We start from the raw sequence: 12329 nt of genomic DNA on the forward strand, positions 1-12329 counted from the left end.
GAATCACCTCTGTAAAATCAGGATGGTAAATACCTTACAGGGTAATCAGATTGGAAACATAGAGAATCCCTCTAGGCTAAACCTTAAGTTACAAAAAGACACAAAAACAGGAATATACATTCCATTCAGCACAACTTATTTTATCAGCCATTTAAACAAAACAGAATCTAACGCATATCTAACGCATATCTAACGCATATCTAACGCATATCTAACTAGCTTACTGACTTTTTACAGAAGTTCTGACCTGCATTCCTGCTCTGGTCCCGGCAAAAGCTACACACAGACAGAGAGAACCCTTTGTTCCCACCCCCCCCACCCCCAGCTTTGAAAGTATCTTGTCTCCTCATTCGTCATTTTGGTCAGGTGCCAGCGAGGTTATCTTAGCTTCTTAACCCTTTACAGGTGAAAGGGTTTTTCCTCTGGCCAGGAGGGATTTAAAGGTCTTTACTCTTCCCTTTATATTTATGACAATAGGCAATAATATTTTTCTGTATCCTGCACATAATTCAGACAGTACAATATATATGTAATTATTACAAAAAATAGAAAATAGAAGAAAAAGTTCGTTCTTCACTCCTTAGTCCTTCTGCCGGCATAAATTCAGCTGTAAAACCCTTGTGATAGAAGGTCTCGTTACAGCTCCTCTGTGCTATGGATGGAAAGGCAGCACTAAGGGTGTGACAGAGTGGTCATTATCATAGAAATTAGAATTGTAGGGCTGGAAGGGACCTCAGGAAGTCATCAGGTCCATCTCCTTGTGCTGAGGCAGAACCAATTAAACCGAGACCATAACTGACAGGTATTTGTCTAATCTGTTCTTAAAAACCTCCAGTGATGCGGATTCCACAATCTCTCTTGGAAGCCTATTCCAGAGTTTAGCTACCCTTATGGTTAGAATGTTTTTCCTACTATCTAACCTCGATCTCTCTTGCTGCTGATTAAGCCCATTACTTCTTGTCCTACCTCCAGTGGACATGTAGAACAATTGATCACGGTCCTCTTTAGAACAGCCCTTAATACATCTGAAGACTGTTGTCAGGGTTCCTTCCCCATTCTGAACTCTAGGGTACAGATGTAGGGACCCACATGAAAGCCCCCTAAGCTTATTTCTACCAGTTTAGGTTAAAACCTGGTACGCTGCCACCACCAAGCAATTTAATAAAGAATTAGGGAAGAGACCGAATATCCCCACAAGCCTTACATACCCACTTTCCTGGGGAGGCTTGAGAATAATATCCTAACCAATTGGTTACAAAATGGTCAAAGACCCAAACCCCTGAGTCTTGGAACAATGGAAAAATCAGTCAGGTTCTTAAAAGAAGGATTTTATTTAAAAAAAAAAAGAAGGTAAAAATCATCTCTGTAAAATCAGGATGGAAAATACTTTACAGGGTATTCAGATTCAAAACACAGAGGATCCCCTCTGGGCAAAACCTTAAAGTTACAGAAAACAGGAATAAACCTCCCTCTTAACGCAGGGAAAATTCACATAAAACAAAAGATAAACTAATCCGCCTTGCCTGGCTTACCTATACTGGTTGCAATATTGGAGACTTGCATTAGGATGGGTTGGAGAAGATGGATTTCTGTCTGGCCTCTCAGTCCCAAAAGAGAACAACCGCGTAAACAAAGAACACAAAACAAAAGACTCCCCCCCACACCAAGATTTGAAAGTATCTTGTCCCCTTATTGGTCCTTTGGGTCAGGTGCCAGCCAGGTTACCTGAGCTTCTTAACCCTTTACAGGTAACAGGTTGCCTCTGGCCAGGAGGGATTTTATAGTACTGTATACAGGAAGGTCCCTTCCCTTTATATTTATGACAACTGTGATCAGGTTTCCCCCCTCTTAGTCCTTTTTTTCTCCTTTCCTCATAGGCTAGGTTTTCTAAACCTTTTATTATTTTTGTTGCTCTCCTCTAGACTCTCTCCAGTTTGTCCACATCTTTCCTAAACCATGGAGCTAAGAAAATTGGACACAGTACTTAAGCTGAGACTTCACCACTGCAGAGTTGAGTGGGACAGTTACCTCCCATGTTATAAATAATACTCCTGTTAATATATCCCAAAGTGTTATTGGTCTTTTTTGAAACTGCATCACATTGTTGACTCAAATTTAATTTGTGACCCATTATAATCCCCAGATCCTTTTCAGCAGTATTTGCCCATTTTGTAATTGTGCAATTGATTTTTCTTTCCTAAGTGAAGTACTTTGGACTTGTCTTTATTGAATGTCATCTTGTTGAAGTCAGAGCAATTCTGCAGTTTGTCAAGGTCTTTTAAATTCTAATCCTGTCCTCCAAAGTGCTTGCAACCATTCCCACTTTGGTGTCATTTGCAAGCATACTCTCCACTCCATTATCCAAGTCATCAATGAATATATTGACTAGTACCAGACCTAGGACTGACACCCCACTAGATATGTTCTCCCAGTTTGACACTGAACCATTGATAACTATTCTTTGAGTACAGTCTCTCAACCAATTGTGTATCTGCCTTATAGTAAATCACCTAGACCAGATTTCCTTAATTTGCTTATCGGAATGTCAGGTGGGACTGTGAAAAACCATAGTATGTAGAAGATATTACAAACACTGGTGCAGGGCATCCTTGCAGCAGCCTTTGCCAGCATGGCTCTGTCTATCTAGACAAGGTCCTTACACAGCTAATACGCCATAGTATCTGAACACCTCATTATCTTTAATGTATTTACTCTCTGAGGGTACATCTACACTGAAGCTAGAGGTGTAATTTCCAGCTCTGGAAGATATACACTCACTAGCTTTGATCTAGTTAGCACATTAATAATAGCAGCATATCTACAGTGGCAGGCTAGCTGAGAACCTAGGTACTTACTCAAGCATTTAGTCTGTCCTGCTGCCTGTACTGCTGAGGTTCTGGCACTATTTTTAGTGTGCTATCTCAATCAAAACTAATAGGCATATGTCTACCCAAGCTAGAAGTTACACCTCCAGCTCCTGTAGTAGCTACTAACTTAAAGGCAACAGGAATAAATTGGAAATTTAGGGTCAGATCCTTAGCTTGGGTAAGGCAGTGTGGTCCAGTTGAAGTCAATGGAGTTATAAAGATTCATACCAGTAGAGGACCTGGCCCTTATTCTTAATACAAAAATGCGAAGTGCAAGTTCCAGATGCTGTATTCTACTGGAAGTGATAAGTGTTCCACTTTCCAGAGGAAGAAGAAGGAAGAAGAGTTCCAAGAAGTAGTTATTGCTTAAATTTTTTTTATAAAAGGTACTTCGAGGAAAACATGCAGTCATCATTTGCACAAAAAGAGTGGCGTGGCAGCAAAAAATACTTGTCTGGCCAAAAGGCCAATTAGCGCCTCTCTTGAGGCTGAATCCCCACTCTTGCACTTTGAGTACAGAAGGTGGGGGCCTGCAAGGATTCTAAAAATGAATACGTGCCACCACTCCAGGCTTGTATTAAACTCCCAAGGTTACAGCTTTTCTCTGACCTTGGCTTGGTAAACGCTGCCACCACCCAAATGCATAAAAACCCAAAACCTTGGACCCAGGAAGGAACACTTGGGAATTCCTCCCTATTGGGTACCCTCAAGCCCTTTCACTCCCCCTCCAGGGAAGAGCTGAGAAAGAAAACAAAGGAAATTAGCTGTGTTACCAGCTACCCAGAGAAAAACAGACAAAGGGAAAGTTTCTTTCCCAATTTGAAAAGTTCTAGCCTTCCCATTGGCTCTTTTGGTCAGGTGCCCACTCCTTTTCTTTTACCTGTGGGCTTGTTAACCCTTTACAGGTAAAGCAACCAGAGGACAGACACCAAGAGGAATTTTACAGCTAACTGGCTGGGTGGGTGTTTATATAAGGGGGCTACTCCTCACTTCATTTATCACAGCCTCAATGTTCATAACCATGCACATTGTTATGATGCACCTGTGAGCTCTCTACCACTGAACGTTCCTTCAGTCTGGCTCCTGAATCCCTCTAATTTTAATTTATCCCACAGTGAAAATAAAACTATAGTATCAGTAGTACTAAGCCATAACTCTTATTAACTATGACAGCCAGGAAGACATCAAGTCATAAATACATGAAAAGGCAAAACATGCCAATAACAAGTAACAAAACAAAAATCAAAGCCCAGGCTTTTCCCAGAATTGATTGAGAACCTCAAGGCAATAGGCTGCACCATAATATACTAGACTGTGGTTTTATTGCTTTTGTACTTATACTCTAAAGATACAATTTTTTTTATATACATTGCAATGGATATTTTTCCTACTGGCCTCATTCACTTTTCAAGGTCTCCTTCAATTTTATGCAGGTAGATCAAACAAGTAGGGGGGAGGGATAGCTCAGTGGTTTGAGCATGGGCCTGCTAAGCCCAGGATTGTGAGTTCAATCCTTGAGGGGGCCATTTAGGGATCTGGGGCAAAAATTGGGGATTGGTCCTGCTTTGAGCAGGGGGTTGGATTAGATGACCGCCTAAGGTCCCTTCCGACCCTGATATTCTATGATTCTAAGTCCTTCCTGTTTGCAGAGTCCAGATAGGAAGGTGATAAACAGGATGGTATGAATGATGCCAAAATTGTGGGTGGTCTTTAAAGCAGCTACTCTTCCATGTACATGTATGCACACAGAAAATTTTACACTATATGAAACAGCTCCCTTTAGCAAGCATTCTCATAGATTATACCCATTACTTATAGAGTTCCCAGTTTACATTTGTTATGCATGTTACACATCAAAGTAAATCTGATGAGACAACCTAGAAGACTAAAATTCAGAACTACTTTATTTTTAGCAAATATGATATGAGATTAGTGAAATATTCCTGCTAAAACACTAAAAGATTTCTCCATGACCCAATGATGAGAAAAACACTTCTAATGGAACTTGCTTTAAAAGGATGTCAGGAAAACAGATAAGCCAATCCCACAAGTGGTGAACTCTGCTTTTGTCACAGTGATTTGTATTTTCTATGATCTGTGAGAGCTCAACTGAACTATGTTATTTTGACTTTTCACTTTCAATTACTATCCTCAGAAAGGTGTGAACTCACACTGCCTTGTTATTTTGCTTCTCTGCCCGAGCAGGAAAATTACTGAATTTTTATTTTGGAACTGTTACTTAAATAATTTGCTGTGTTAGTTAACTAGGGGACTATTAAGGAAGTAGTGTTCCCACCTTTCTCTCAACAGCATTACACACATATGTGCCCAGATTCTCAGCTTGGTGTAAATTAGTGTAGCTCCGCTGAGGTTCAAGAAGTTATGCCTATTTACACTGATTGAAGATCTAGCCCACTGTATGCAGCCAAACTTTACATCCTTTTTGAGCTTTGGCTTTATCCATAACTCACACAGAAACAATTCACAGCCGAATGAATATTGGCTTTCCCTAGGGAGTCTTCCATGCAAATGACCACACCACACCTGAAGTGGAGGGGAATGTTGTCTGGGCTTGCTGAAGGAAGGCAGCAGTGTTTTACAGTGTGGGGGGAGAAAGTAGGTCATAAATTGCTGCAAAAGGTGAGTGGTGGGTCAAGGCTGCAGCACTGACTCACACCCTGGGAATGTGAGGTCAGAAGGCTATAAAGGTGCAAGCCCTGCCTTGTTTAAGTATATGGCCATCATCAGGTGGACACACAAAATGTTTGTGGGCATCGCCTGGTTTAACTATGATGAGCAGTTTTGATTGAGGGCAGAAAAACAAACTGGGATCCAGTGGGACGTACCTCATCACACACTGTTGTTGGAGTGGATGACTCTGAGGGGACCAAGAGTTCACACGGACAGTGGCTTGTTCATTGGCTTGTTCATCCCACAGCAAGCTCGGGAGGGGCCTGAGTCACATAATGATATTTGCTGGGCATTTAATGACAGTGGTTGTTTTTTCACCACCTGTAAATTCAGGCACCATTGTGAGACATGTTTTGGGACCAATCCAGCCCATTCTTGCCAGAGCGACAGGGGATGGTGACAAGGAGGAAACAGGATTGGGGGTGGCCCAAGTGCCAACCGCAGGTTTGGCTCGGTTAGAACAGATTATGAGACACAGAACAGAAGCAGAGGAGAGGGGTGAGTTGGGGGCAGTGCACTGAGCATGGGCCTCAATGCCAGTTAGGCAGGAGGTGTTAAGGGTTCTCCTATGGGATTACCCTAAAAAAAAAAACAGATGGGGCATATTTGTGGAAGGGCTTTACTGTGGGATTTCAGATCCCCTTTTCGGGGAGTAAGACCCCTGTGATGTCAAAAATTTGAAGTCAGTATTTGGGATGAAACATATTGTTCAAGAAAAGATTAGAGGAATTAAATGAGGGGAGGGTGGCAAAGCCATTTGATCAATTACCTATTGCGAACTTAAGGGTTTCCCCCCCGGGGTTTGGTCCCCAAGAAGACTCCAGGGAAATACCTATTATATACCTGTTGTACCCGCGAGGTGGTTCTGTTAATGATGGGCTAGATCCGGTGCTATGTTCCATGCATCATTCCTCCGTTTATGAAGCCATTTGTATGGTTAGGTCTTATGGTCTGGTGGCACTAATGGTTAAGTGTGATATCAAGTCTGATTTTTGACTGCTGCTGGTGTATCCATTGGACTTTGACCTTTTTGGTTTCTCTTCTAAGGGAAAATTTTATTTTGACAAGGCTATGCCTGTGGGCTGTTCTGTATCTTTTACAGCATTTAAAAAATTTAGTACAATGTTGGTGCGGGCAGCTGGACTATGCCAAGTAGTGCATTATTTAGATGACTTTTTGTTTGCAGGACGAGCTGGGTCAGATGAGTGTGTTCACCTGTTGGACACATTTCATGTCCTGGCTAAACGGGGGTACCCCTAGCGGAAGAAAAAACAGAGGGCACTTCCACTATATTGACCTATCTGGGGATTGAGCTGGCCACCAGGGCGGGCATATCGCGGCTCACTCGGGATAAGCTTCAGGAACTATTGGGATTACTCAGGATAGGTGTAGGAGCCAAAAAACTCACACTGAGACCTGCCATCTATTCTGGGGCACCTGAACTTTGCCTGCAGAGTTGTTGCCCCTGGGTGGGCATTTTGTGCCCATTTTGTGGCAGCAACAGTGGGTATAGCCAGGCCACACCATTACATATGAGTTAATAGAGAGATGAAGGAAGACTTGAAGGTGTGGGAATGTTTTTTGCATCAATTTAATGGGGTGTCATTGTGGAGGGAGGAATCGTTACTACAGGAGGGTTTAAAAATCCATTTGGATGTTTTAGGGTGTACACGTTTTGGGGTATTTTATCAAGGCAGGTGGTGTGCCCTGAAATGGCCTGCCATCTGGATGCAGATGGGGTCATGTGTGATATGACTTTCCTGGAGTTTTTCCCCATTTTAGTTGCAGTGGTTATTTGGGGATCAGCACTCACTAAGAAAGGGTGTGTTTCTGGTGCAATAATATGGCAGTGGTACAGGTTATTAATCGCCAAACTTCCAGTCACACAGGGTTATGAAGTTAGTGAGGACATTTATTCTATGTTTAAACCTTAACATCTGTTTTTCTTCCAAGCTCGTGCTGGGGATGGATAATGGCATAGCAGACGCCTTGTCTCATTTTCAGTTTGACAGATTTCGTGAGCCTCCACTAGGAGCTAGCAACAAACCTGAGCAGATGCCGCTGGCTTTATTGAGCCTTGGCATGTGATGTTGTCAGTGGCATGGTGATTCTTGGCTCCAGGTACACAGCTGAGCTATAAAGGAAGTTTTAATGAGTTCTTCCACTTTCAGGATCCGGAATGCTGGTCACTGATATTGCCCACCACAGAGGGGCGGCTGTTGCGGTACCTGGTCATTGACAACCCAGCTGCTGACGTCCTTGATGATCCTGGCATAGTGCAAGGGACAATGTGTTCTTTCGAGAGACTGGGGCTTTACCTATTTGGGCTACTATAAAAGAGGGAGATGTCTGGGACCCCGACTGCATTGCGGGGGGGAGGCAGCCAAGCTAACTGCTGGCACCTCCTTGTGGTGGATGTCCAGTACAGGTACTCCACAGGAAAGGCATCCAGTGACCAGATAAATGGCCTGGTAAAGGACTTAAAAGGAGATGCTAGATAAAGGAAGAGAATGGGGGACTGGGGCTGGTGACTCCTATGATTACTACAGCAGGAAGCCAACCTCCCCACCACCACCATTCTTATAGCCCACCTTAACCCTCCTATGAGGGATGTGGATAGTAAGGTCCAAGCCCTGGGTTGTCTGGGGTACCTAGATGGAATATGAAGGGAGACTGGTGGAAGCCCCAGGTAATGATTTGAATAAACATGGATTTGCCTGCACTGTACACTTTATCTGCCGGGTAGTCCTAGACATCTATATAATAAAGTTGCAGCCTGATTAAAATCCATACCAAGTGTCTCCTGTCCTTCTTTCAGTATAGCCAGACAATACCTCTTTCTCTCTTCCAGATCCCAGTTCCCTCTGTCCAAGGAGCCACTCTCCTCCTCTATACCCAGGTGAAGTTAACAAGCTGCACCTGCCATAATGAATCAGCAAGAATGACTTCAGCACATCTCTGTGGGATTCCAACATGTGTGAACACAATGGGTCAGCAGAAGAAGCCTACCGTAATACAAAGAAGAAAATAGAAGTCAAACTCAAATACTTTGGAAATCTATAGTGCCTCACATGTGAGGACCTCCAAGCACTTTATGAAAACAAGTAAGGTTTCAAACAAGTATATGCAACAGTGTATAGGGGTCATTTTATAATAACTGTATGCAGCAGTTCAAGAAAAGAAACAAAGAATACTAAATCCAATTTAAACTGCAGGCAGAATTTAAGCCCAAAGCATAAAAATTCCCTAACTTAGAATGTGGCCAGGACAGTGGCACTGATATCCCTCTGTCATAAATATAAAGGGAAGAGTAAACCCCTTTGAAATCCCTCCTGGCCAGGGGAAAGCTCCTCTCACCTGTAAAGGGTTAAGAAGCTAAAGGTAACCTCGCTGGCACCTGACCAAAATGACCAATGAGGAGACAAGATACTTTCAAAAGCTGGGAGGAGGGAGAGAAACAAAGGGTCTGTGTGTCTGTCTATAGTCTGTCTTTGTCAGGGATAGACCAGGAATGGAGTCTTAGAACTTTTAGTAAGTAATCTAGCTAGGTACGTGTTAGATTATGATTTCTTTAAATGGCTGAGAAAAGAACTGTGCTGAATAGAATAACTATTTCTGTCTGTGTATCTTTTTTGTAACTTAAGGTTTTGCCTAGAGAGGTTCTCTATGTTTTGAATCTAATTACCCTGTAAGGTATCTACCATCCTGATTTTACAGGGGGAATTTCTTTATTTCTATTTACTTCTATTTTTATTAAAAGTCTTCTTGTAAGAAAACTGAATGCTTTTTCATTGTTCTCAGATCCAAGGGTTTGGGTCTGTGGTCACCTATGCAAATTGGTGCGGCTTTTTATCCAACATTTCCCAGGACAGGGGGGGTGCAAGTGTTGGGAGGATTGTTCATTGTTCTTAAGATCCAAGGGGCTGGGTCTGTAGTCACCTAGGCAAATTGGTGAGGCTTTTTACCAAACCTTGTCCAGGAAGTGGGGTGCAAGGTTTTGGGAAGTATTTTGGGGGCAAAGACGCGTCCAAACAGCTCTTCCCCAGTAACCAGTATTAGTTTGGTGGTGGTAGCGGCCAATCCAAGGACAAAGGGTGGAATATTTTGTACCTTGGGGAAGTTTTGACCTAAGCTGGTAAAGATAAGCTTAGGAGGTTTTTCATGAAGGTCCCCACATCTGTACCCTAGAGTTCAGAGTGGGGGAGGAACCTTGACACCCTCCTTTTAATATAAGTGCTTTGGGATTATTAGTGTGGTCCAGATATATTTTAAATCTTATCTAAAGACACTAACTCCACCAACATCATCACTGAACACAATGTTGAGCATAGTTTCATTACGGACTTTGAAGAATGTGGTTTAGTAAATTGTACTCTAATGCCACAGGCTGCAGATCATAGGTGTTCTACGATGGTCTCCTCTCCAAGCATAGACCCAGACCAATTCTGCTTGAGTAATGGCAATTGAAAGCATCACAGCATAAGGCAATATGGCCTTTGGCCAAAACAGAGAAATCGGTTATAAACTGTGCTATGGAATCTCTCTCCAATTGAACCTCTTTGTAGTACATCTTGGAAGTCAAACAATGAACATATGGTGTGTTTTTGCATAACAATTCAGCAGTGATATACATCTCTTTAAATGTTACCTGCAGCACTGAATTTGTACTCTGATATCTCTTGTTGGCTGGTGAACAACTCAGGTGGAGGGTAGTAATTTTTGCAACATTTATTCACTTCCCATATAAGTAATCTCCTCCCCCACTCCAGACATTTCATCATGGAAAGCAGTGAAAGATACAGTTTGTCTTAGTGGACCTAAAATTCCCACTCTGGAATAAGATCAGCACCAAAGAATTCAGAAGAGGTGTTGAGACACTATGAGTTCTTGGTGATACAAGTGTAAGAGAGAATGACTTTTTCTAGTCAAATTGCACTTTTTGATTTATCTGGAAACTTCTGGCCTTCGCTCTAAGAAGAAGGTGGAACAGTTTTGCTTCTAATAACATTCTTCCTGTGACCTGTCTTTTTGTTAAGTAATTATAGTGGCCTTGACAAATATGAGTTAAGCAGTGTTGCCATGCCAACCTGCATCCTTCTCTTTAGAAACATACTACTGATTCCAGAGACTGCATCTTAGAAGAAGTTTTCTACCAGTGAAATTGCTGCAGGGCTTCCTTTGATTTCAGAATTAAACTTAATGCCTTGAGTTAAAGGCTATAAATACCATGGATTTCTCTTAAGCCCAAGTACAATTATCATGGAGGTTCTATAACTGTTTTTACTTATCGTGTAAGTCTGCTGGCTATGCATAGCATCATATGATCAACATTTTTGGTGTCCAGTAATAAAATACCCTTTAATTTTTCCAGTAAAAGATGTCAATAACAGATAAGGGATGCTTTAAAATGCTTTACATTCAGATAGTCACTGCTATGGTGGAGAACTCAAAAAGGAACAGAAAGAATAAATTAAATTAATAACAGGTCCCTGATTAATGCCAATTTCAACCTTTCTGCTCTTGGGCTTGCTGGCACTGGCTTTTGACTAGCTTAGAAAACTTCTGGGTATAGAGAATCTGTAGCTTCTAGGACTTTCAATTATTTGTTTATACATCATATAATACAAGGGGTCCACAATCCCTGTGTGACTCATGGTGCCCGGGGCAGCCCTCACTGGAAATGCCAAAGTCAGGGCAAGCTGCAAAAGGAAGAGCTGATCTCCCAAGACTGGTGAGTAACACTGAAGTTAGTCTCCTCAACCAGCCACAAACTGTGCTTCTGATCCCCCACACTGGTTATCAAGAAGCAAAAAGAAATCACACAGCCCCCTTTATTGCATTCCAGTTCTCTGGCTCCCAATCAGCACCAAGATCCAGTACAGTGAGAAGTTATCTTAAACTCTGCTCACATATACAAAAATGTTCTTCTGACCCCAAAGGGTCAGCCATGTCACCAGGTCAGTGTAGATTTGAATCTTACCCAAAATATCACTCTGCCAGCCAATCCTTTAGAGTCTAAAACTAAAGGTTTATTACACAGAAAAAGGAAAGAACAAGAAGAGATGTTAAATGGTAAAACAGTCACATACGTTCAAAGACTTCAAAGTCCATATATTAGGTTCCTAGCAGTATTGGTGAGTTTGCTGGCCTGAAAGTCTCTCTGGAACACATCCACAGCTTGGATGGGTCATTCAGTCCTTTGTTCCAAGCTTCAGTTTGTAGCAAAGTTCCTCCAGAGGTAAGAAGCAGGGTTGAAGACAAAATGGAGAAGATGCAGCTGCCTTTTATAGTCTTTTGCCATGCAGCCTGTGCTTCCTTTGTTTCCAACACAAGCTCCCCAGCACATGGCTTGGGAGCCTTTTATGTCCATAGGCATCCCCATGGTGTATCCTCTGCCTTCTCTCAATGGGTCAGTTGTATAGCTGATGGTCCTTAATAGGCCATCAAGCAGACTAGGCAGTGCTGACACCAAACTGTCTGGGGGTGTCACCCAGAAGCATAGCACAAGTTTGAAATACAGACATACAAACATATCTATAACTCATAGTACAAAGGTGAAAGAAACATATAAATGAGATTATCATATTTGGCAAATCATAACATTTTTGCAGATACCTTACATGGCATATCTGGCACAACTCACTGCAATTTTTCAATATTAATATTCATATCCTCAAGTGTCCCCTAGATTCCATACAGCATCACACCCTGTTCACATTCCTTAGTTGTTACTGTAAGGAATAATTACTAATGATATGGAATGTCCAGCTC

Source organism: Caretta caretta, chromosome 9 (genome assembly GCF_965140235.1).
Source record: "Caretta caretta isolate rCarCar2 chromosome 9, rCarCar1.hap1, whole genome shotgun sequence".
Lineage (NCBI taxonomy): Eukaryota > Metazoa > Chordata > Testudines > Cheloniidae > Caretta > Caretta caretta.